The sequence below is a fragment of the Ranitomeya variabilis genome, chromosome 1 (assembly GCF_051348905.1).
Source record: "Ranitomeya variabilis isolate aRanVar5 chromosome 1, aRanVar5.hap1, whole genome shotgun sequence".
NCBI lineage: Eukaryota > Metazoa > Chordata > Amphibia > Anura > Dendrobatidae > Ranitomeya > Ranitomeya variabilis.
In genome coordinates, this window is record NC_135232.1 from 649,817,745 (window position 1) to 649,826,117 (window position 8,373).

An 8,373-nucleotide genomic window follows, 5' to 3' on the forward strand; every position below is an offset into this window, starting at 1 on the left:
AGGGAAAATATGAAGAATAGTGTTTAAAATAAAGATCCATGTGTCCGCCGCCCCCCCACCCCCTGTGCGCCCCCCCCGCTGGTCAGAAAATACTCACCCGGATCCCCCGTCGGCAGTCGCTCCTTCCTGGTCTGGCCGCGGCTTACTGTATGCGGTCACGTGGGGCCGCTCATTTACACTCATGAATAGGCGGCTCCGCCCCTATTGGAGGTGGAGCCACATATTCATGAGTGTAATCGGCCGCATACAGTAGGAGGCGCGGCCAGACCAGGAAGGAGCGACAGCCGACGGGGGACCCGGATAAGTATTTTCTGACCAGCGGGGGGGGGCGCACAGGGGGTGGGGGGGCGGCGGACACATGGATCTTTAGTTTAAACACTATCATTCATATTTTCTCTGTAGCAAACGGTGCTACAGGGAAGATATGAATGGCGGCTTCAGCACCATGTGGGGGGGACAGCGCTTACTGTAGCGCTGTCTCCGGCACGCCACACGGACCCCAGACGGAGAATGTCCGTGTGAGGTGCGTGTTTTACACGGACCCATTGACTCTATTGGGTCCGTGTAATCCGTGCGCTCCCACGAACACTGACATGTCTCCGTGTTTGGCACACGGAGACACGGTCCGCACACGGTCCGCACAAAATCAATGACATCTGCACAGATGCATTGATTTTTATGGGTCTACGTGTGTCAGTGTCTCCGGTACGGGAGGAAACTGTCACCTCACGTACCGGAGCCACTGACGTGTGAAACCGGCCTGACCTGAACTCTGTGTCATGATCGGGCTGTACAACATCATCTGCAGCTTTCTCTGTACACATCTAGAAACATGGTCTGTCTTTTGTAGTTTTGATTGTATATGCCTGTACTAATTACAGCAAACTGACAGAATCGCATACTATGCCAGAGATAAAAGATAAAAATGACAGATAAAAAAAAGCTGAATTTGCTTCAAGGGAATCTGTCACCTCCGTATGACTTTTATAGTGGCTAAGTCCCCTACATACCTGTATGAGTGGTTTAGCTAGCATTCTGGGGGTGACAGACTCCCTATAAAGAGGACCTGTCAGCTGTACGATGAGGCAATGATTGCCCAGCATATAATAATTCTGGAGGACCTATTCTTAGATTTCACATTATGCCTCCTGGAAGTGGATGAAAACCTTGACAATTGGGCCTTATGCTCCTTGTTACATAGGTTGTGTTTTTATAAGGAGTGATCCTGTCGGGGGTGATTAGACTTTCTGAATGTTTAGTGTCCATGCGTCTTTGATATTCATACATTTCCAGGAGGAATAACAGAGAAAAAGCACAACAGAAAAAATCTTAAAGGGTTTGTCCAGACTTGGGGATCAGGTCTGCAGTCACTCTATGTGACTGCATAGACTTGAGAATCGTTGCAGTGCAAACAATGCACGATCTCTGGAATCTCCGCTGTCGTCTCTGGAATTTGCATATTTCTGGCCACATTCCGACTAGACGTGTCCGGCCTCACTCAATTCACTTTCATTGAGCAAGGTCGCACACGTCTAGTCTGCATGTGACATCATGTATGCAAATCAAATACTTGTGGTCACACACCCCAGCACCAGAGAATCCTGACAGCGTGCACACTGCTTGCTGTGAGTATTAACAAGTCTGCACTCACATAATGACTGCAGATTTGAACCCCAAGTCTGGACAACCAAAAAGCTCCATAATTATTTTGTCATAAGGAATACATATTTATTATAACAAAAAAGTCAGGAAAGCCTGACTGCAGTGGCGGACATACTATTGGTGCACAGGGGCCCACCTCCACTTCCAAAATAAATGGAATTTTGCACCATCACAAACTATTGGACTACAAAGAGCCCATATACTGTTCTCACACAGGGACCCTCTTCTGTCTGTGTCTGCTCCTGCCTGACAGGTCCTGTTTAGTCCAGTGAAACAAGAGCAAAGTATGGAAGACAATACTTTATTCATCCAATGCTTTCATCTGTTCCCGACTATATTACTTGAGTCCCAGCCATAGGAATCCCCACATGCGGTGTAGATAATTCATTAGTTGTTGCTTGTACATGTGCCTATACAGCAGACATCCTGCAGCTTATAATATACATTTGCAGTACTTTTATCTCGTTTCTACTACTGACCTCAAAGTGGTGCTAATGATGTCAAAGTCCAAAGGCTTTACGTGTTCAGATGGGTAAAAAAAAAAGTTGTTTTTCCACATTTTTTAGTTTGTTTATTAAAAATACAAATCACAAATAAAGAAGATGAAAGATTGTGAACTGTGTATGTGATGTTTTTTTTTATTTTTTATATTTTTTTAAATGAAAAGCCAAATTTTGCTTTCGTGGCTGGAAGACCACTCCGGCCCACCCTCCTTTGACAATACAAGAATAAAAAAGGCAGATGCTAAGATACTTTAACAACATACGTGCCCAATTCATATGCGTATATGGCACTTCCCAATTTAATACATATACTTTTTAAGGAGGTGAAGAAACATCTCAAAAAAGGAAGAGATCCATAAGGTTAAAATTATCAATCTTCATTGAATATTGTAAAAAAAAAATAAAAAAATAATTCATGGTACTAGAATAACAGAAATTGCCTCCATATATGCTAAGGCTGACAGTATCACAAATGTATAAGTTATCAATTCCAAACCCACTATTAATATGCCAATACTAATACTCCAGTAGCTATAATCTATTACATATATGTAACTACATTTTTATATAGTGGATTAAATAATTCCATACAAATTGTAGAAAGAATTATAGTAAGTAGTTTTTAATAAGGCTCCTAATATTGAATCATAACAATATAAGTCAATGTGATGATAAGCTGTTAATGTCCAAATCTACATCAGATCATAATAGGTATAGGAACACATTAAGCTAAATGTGTCAATATCATAACTAATAAATTACTGCACATAGCCCACAAAATATAAGAGACAATGATTACTATAATGAAGTACAATAGTACCGAGTGTCCTCAAGTCGACAAGCAACTATTTGTATAAGGGCTAAGGTGCAATAGGACAAGAAAATTCCAACAATAGGAACACAAAGCGTCAAGTATAAATGTCTTATGAAACTACTCACAGTGCCAGCCGCAGCACCTGTCACCTCGACGCGCGCTTCACCTTGCTTCTTCTGTTGTAATGCCTGCTTATGCATCTGTGAATCACATGCATGTTGTGATTTTTTTTTCCTCCTCGGACTAACTCAGCAGGAGGAAAAAAATCGGACATGTGCATGGCCCATAGAAAAACATGGGTACCAGTGCTATCTGTAAAAACGACAGATAGCACTTGTCTAGTTTTTAAGGTCGTGTGCACGAGCCCTAAGGCATTTAGCTCAGGCCAGGAGAACCGGAGTTCAGTCCGGTTATTCCAATCCGGGCACGGTCCGTGTTTCTCGTTCGTCTTAGTTTATGTGCACATGTTGCGGATTTGGCTGCGGATCCACAGCGGATTTGACGCTGCGGATCTGCAGCTGTTTTCCATGCGGTTTACAGTACCATGTAAACCTAAGGAAAACAAAATCCGCTGTGCACATGCTGCGGAAAATACCGTGCAGCATGTCAATTCTTTGTGCGGATTACGCAGCGTTTTACACCTATTCCTTAATCGGAATCCGCAGGTGTAAAAACGCAGGTGAAATCTGCACGAAATCCGCAGGTAAAACACACACGAATCCGCAACGTGTGCACATAGCCTCACTGGGGGACACAGTAACTGGGGGATAGTCTGCTGCCACCTGGAGGCTGACACTATTAATGCAAAATCCTCACTTCATGGATGTGGGAAACTGGCTTAAATAATAATAATCTTTATTTTATATAGCGCTATCATATTCCACAGCGCTTTACAGTTTGCACACATTATCATCGCTGTCCCCGATGGGGCTCACAATCTAAATTCCCTATCACAAGCCAGAGAGGTAATGGGCCAAGATGGAGCAGGGAATGTGAAATGAAGTGAGAGTGCCCCGGGTGGGGCAGGAGTTCCTAGGCGTCAGTAAGCAGATAAATAACGGCCATAGTGGCAAACTAGCTCCCCTAAGGGGAAAAGGATTTGAGGACAGGACTCTCACTTACTGGACTGTAGTACTGTGCTGGGTTGTGAGGAAGGCAGAGGAACTTGGAAACTGAAGCAAGTTAGCCTATAAGAGGGAGAGAAGACCATGTGTGAAAATGCTCCATGTCAAGGAAATGTTCGTGAAGTTATGCACCCGCTATCTCGTGTACATAATCTCCACCAAGTTAATTTTAAGTAAAATACTTTATTGTTGAGTGGTGGTCTCCTTTATTGAACCTCTCAACATCTGGTCCTTGCCAGCCGAAGTCACTGGCATCATGCAGCCTGTAAGGATGTAGCACCCCCTGTAGATGAACGAACCCAGCCAAAAACCCAATCTTCATGTAGTGTGCCGAGGCGTGGAAGACGAGTACCTCACCCACTGCTGTCGCCCCACGACATGATACAGCTGCAGCGGTCACATGCCATCTAGCAGTGGCCACTAATTAGCTACAATAGTCTGTAACGTTCCCAACTGGATGATGCCAAAATGGTATCAAGTTTGAGTTTCATCTGCTATTTTCACACCTCAGGGGCTCTTCTGTGAATAGAACCCACAGACCATTTGCTCCAAAGCATAATGGCGCCCCTACATTCTGAACTCTATCGGATGGTCAAGCAGTAGGTTCCGACAACACATGGGGTTTGGGGAGAAATTCTGTAACAAATTGTGAGGTCAATTTTCTATTACCCCATGTGAAAATGGGACTAAAGCAACATTTTTTGCAATTGTTTCTTTCCAATTTGCCTTAATACCTTTGTAGCACCTAACGGGGTTAACACACTAACTGACAGCAGCTTAAAATTGCATATGCGTTTATAGTGCTTCCACTGTGTAATCCACACATGACTGTGTAGTAAAGTTTTCTGAAACCTAAATACCAGAAAGTATCAAAATCAAAGAAGCTTTATCTTGTATGAAAAAGAGCAAGAAACGTGATAAAAGCACATGTGAGAAAACACACTGAAAAGTGCAATGAAAAGAAACACAAGAAAATCTGCAATATCAAATACTCACAGTAGAAACGTAGCCTAATTTCCTATAGCTTCTGGGCTTTTCCCAATATATAGTCCCTATAAAGTCACTTCCAAACAGAATAGGTTCATAAAAAATAGGATTTGTGCATTTTCTTGGAAAAAAATAAATAAAATTGAAAAATTTATTTTATCTTAACTACATTTTGTAAGATATTTGCTGATGTAAAGTCGACATATGAAAGATATTATTCCTTTGTGTGGCGCGGCCATCTGGTTTAATGATATAAGCAAAATTAGAAAATTGCTACATTTTCAAAATTTTTGTAATATTAGATATTCTCATAAAATAGCAGAAAACACACTGAGTTCTATTTACCAATAACATAAAGTACAATGTATCACAATAAAACAACCTCAGGATCACCGGGATATGTAGACTGGTCAGAAGTGAAAAATACAGCTCGGTCATAGAAGCCCAAACCTGGCTGCCAGGGGAAGGAGTTGGTTACACAACAAAATTCTACTAAAAGTACATTAAAAGTGTGAAAACGTTGGTGAACCTTGTACTTGTGTACTGCCATGTGATGCTGGGAAACTACCAGCCCCGTCCGGAGCAAGGCTGTCAGAGACCTGATCCCCAAGTACGGGATGCAGGATTTAACGCAAGTGAATGAGGTCGCACGAGGGACTGCAACAGGAAAGTCACAAAACCGTTGGTAGGGTCACTGTAACTTGTGTGTCGCAGGGTGACCCCATTTCCTTGCATTACGCTGTGATGTAGCAGCTGCACAAATCGAGTTCTGGATGCACAAAGTTTTTCACCACAAAATTTATCATGTGGTTCCAGCCTAAGGCTATGTGCACACGTTGCAGATTTGACTGTGGAATTTTCTGTGCAGATTCTGCATTCCTTGGCAGAAAAAGCAGGTCAGAATCTGCGCCTTTTTTTGGTATGTGCACATGTTGCAGATTTTTGTGCAGATTTCTTCCTTTTTCCCCCCTGCAGATTTCTATTAGGCTAGGTTCAGATTGCGTTTTAGCAGTCCGTTAACGCTGCCATTGAGCTCTATTTTGGGCGCATCGCTAGCGATGTGCCGTCATTGAGTGACGGACCCTGAGACGTGGGCTGCAGCGGTCCGGGTACGTCACTGCTAGAGCAGATAGAGCATCTGCTAGCTCTATCTGCGCTAGCGCGATGGCAAGTCAGCACTTGTGTTAACAGCAGCCCGTTTACTGCATGTGTTGAACGGGCTGCATTAACGCAATGTGAACCAAGCCTAAGGCTGCCATCACACTATCAGTATTTGGTCAGTATTTTCCATCAGTATGTGTAAGCCAAAACCAGGAGTGGGTGATAAATACAGAAGTGGTGCATATGTTTCTATTATACTTTTCCTCTAATTGTTCCACTCCTGGTTTTGGCTTACAAATACTGATGTAAAATACTGACCAACTACTGATAGTGTGACGGCAGCCTAAGTAGGAGAGGAAACGCAGCAGATCTGCACAAAGAAGTGACATGGTCCTTTTTTTAATCCGCTGCGTTTTCTGCACTGAATTTTACGCACCATTAGCACAGCATTTTTTTTGTCATTGATTTACATTGTACTGTAAATCACTTGCAGAACTGCAGCGTTTCTGTGCGGAAAAAAAACGCTGCAGATTTGCAGGAAAACTGCAGTGCAACGTGTGCACATACCCTAAAGGCGACCAAGATCAAAAGTAGTAATGGTCCCTGCAGTCCTATGTAATGACACACTGATAAATGTCTATTACCTATAGTCCTATGACATGGGACTGCAAGTATCACCTACCACATGTTCACACGTTGCGGATTTTGCCACGGATCCGCAGCGTTTTTGACGCTGCGAATCTGCAGCAGTTTTCCATGCGCTTTACTGTACGGAGTTATCAATGTGTTATCTGTGGTGTTACATAGGACTGCAGGTAGCACCTGCTACATTATATGTACTCAGAGAGTTATCATTGGCATTACATACGACTGCAGGTGACATTCTACATTATCTGCACTAATAATTGTCACTGTGGCATTACATAGGACTGCAGGTGACTACTATATTATCTGCTCTAGTAATTGTCACTGATGTTACATAGGACTGCAGGTGGCATCTACATTATCTACACTGTTATCACTGTGGAATTACATAGGAATGCAGGTGAGATCTACCACATTATCTGCACTAATAGTTATAATTGGTGTTACATAGGACTGCAGGTGACATCGACATTATCTGCACTGTTATCACTGTGGCATTACATAGGACTGCAAGTAACATCTACTACATTATCTGCTCTAATAATTGTCACTGATGTTACATAGGACTGCAGGTGATATCTACTACATTATCTGCATTTAGAATTTTTACTGGTGTTACATAGGACTGCAGGTGACATCTACATTTTCTGCACTAATCATTTTCACTGGTGATACATAAGACTGCAGGTGACATGTACATTATCTGCACTGATAGTTGTCACTGTGGCGTTACATAGGACTGCAAGTGACATCTACTACATTATATGTACTCGGAGATCAGTGCTATCTGTGGTGTTAAATAGTACTGCAGGTGACATCTACTACATCATTCTTACCCCTACCAATCTGATATTGATGACCAGCTGAAGGCCTCGTGCACTTGGCCGTATTTTCATTGCGAATGCGATCCAACATCACATCGGATTGCACACAAACCAATGTTGCTCTATAGGGCTGTGCACGTGTCTGATTTTTTTTTTCCCAGACTGAGTTTGGGAAAAAATCTCTACATGCCAGAGTTCGGTTTGATATTCGGATGGCACTTGGCCATACAAGTCAGTGGAAAAATATCGGGCTGCACTCAGATGCCATCCGAGTGCAGTCCGATTTCCGTGCACTGACACGATGGAGAAATATTTTTCTCCATCTTCTCTTTCATCTGATCATAGTCTGATTAGCATAATCGGTTCTCCCGGGTAAGAGAATATGTGCTGGTGTGACCCTAGTCTAAGAATAGACCATAAATATCCATAAATGTAAAGTACTGGACAACTTGTAGAGTGTGAGCCCTCGTGGGCAGGGTCCTCTCTCCTCCTGTACCAGTTGTGACTTGTATAGTGTAAGATTATTGTACTTGTTCTTATGTATACCCCTACTCACATGTAAAGCGCCATGGAATGACTGGGGCTATAATAATAACACCGTTAAGTTTTCAAAGTGTGAACATTGTGTTTTAAGCAGCAATTTGTATTTGTTGCCAGTAGTTTACTGTATGTGGATGGCAGTAACTACTGGGAATGATAGAACCTCTGTTCCT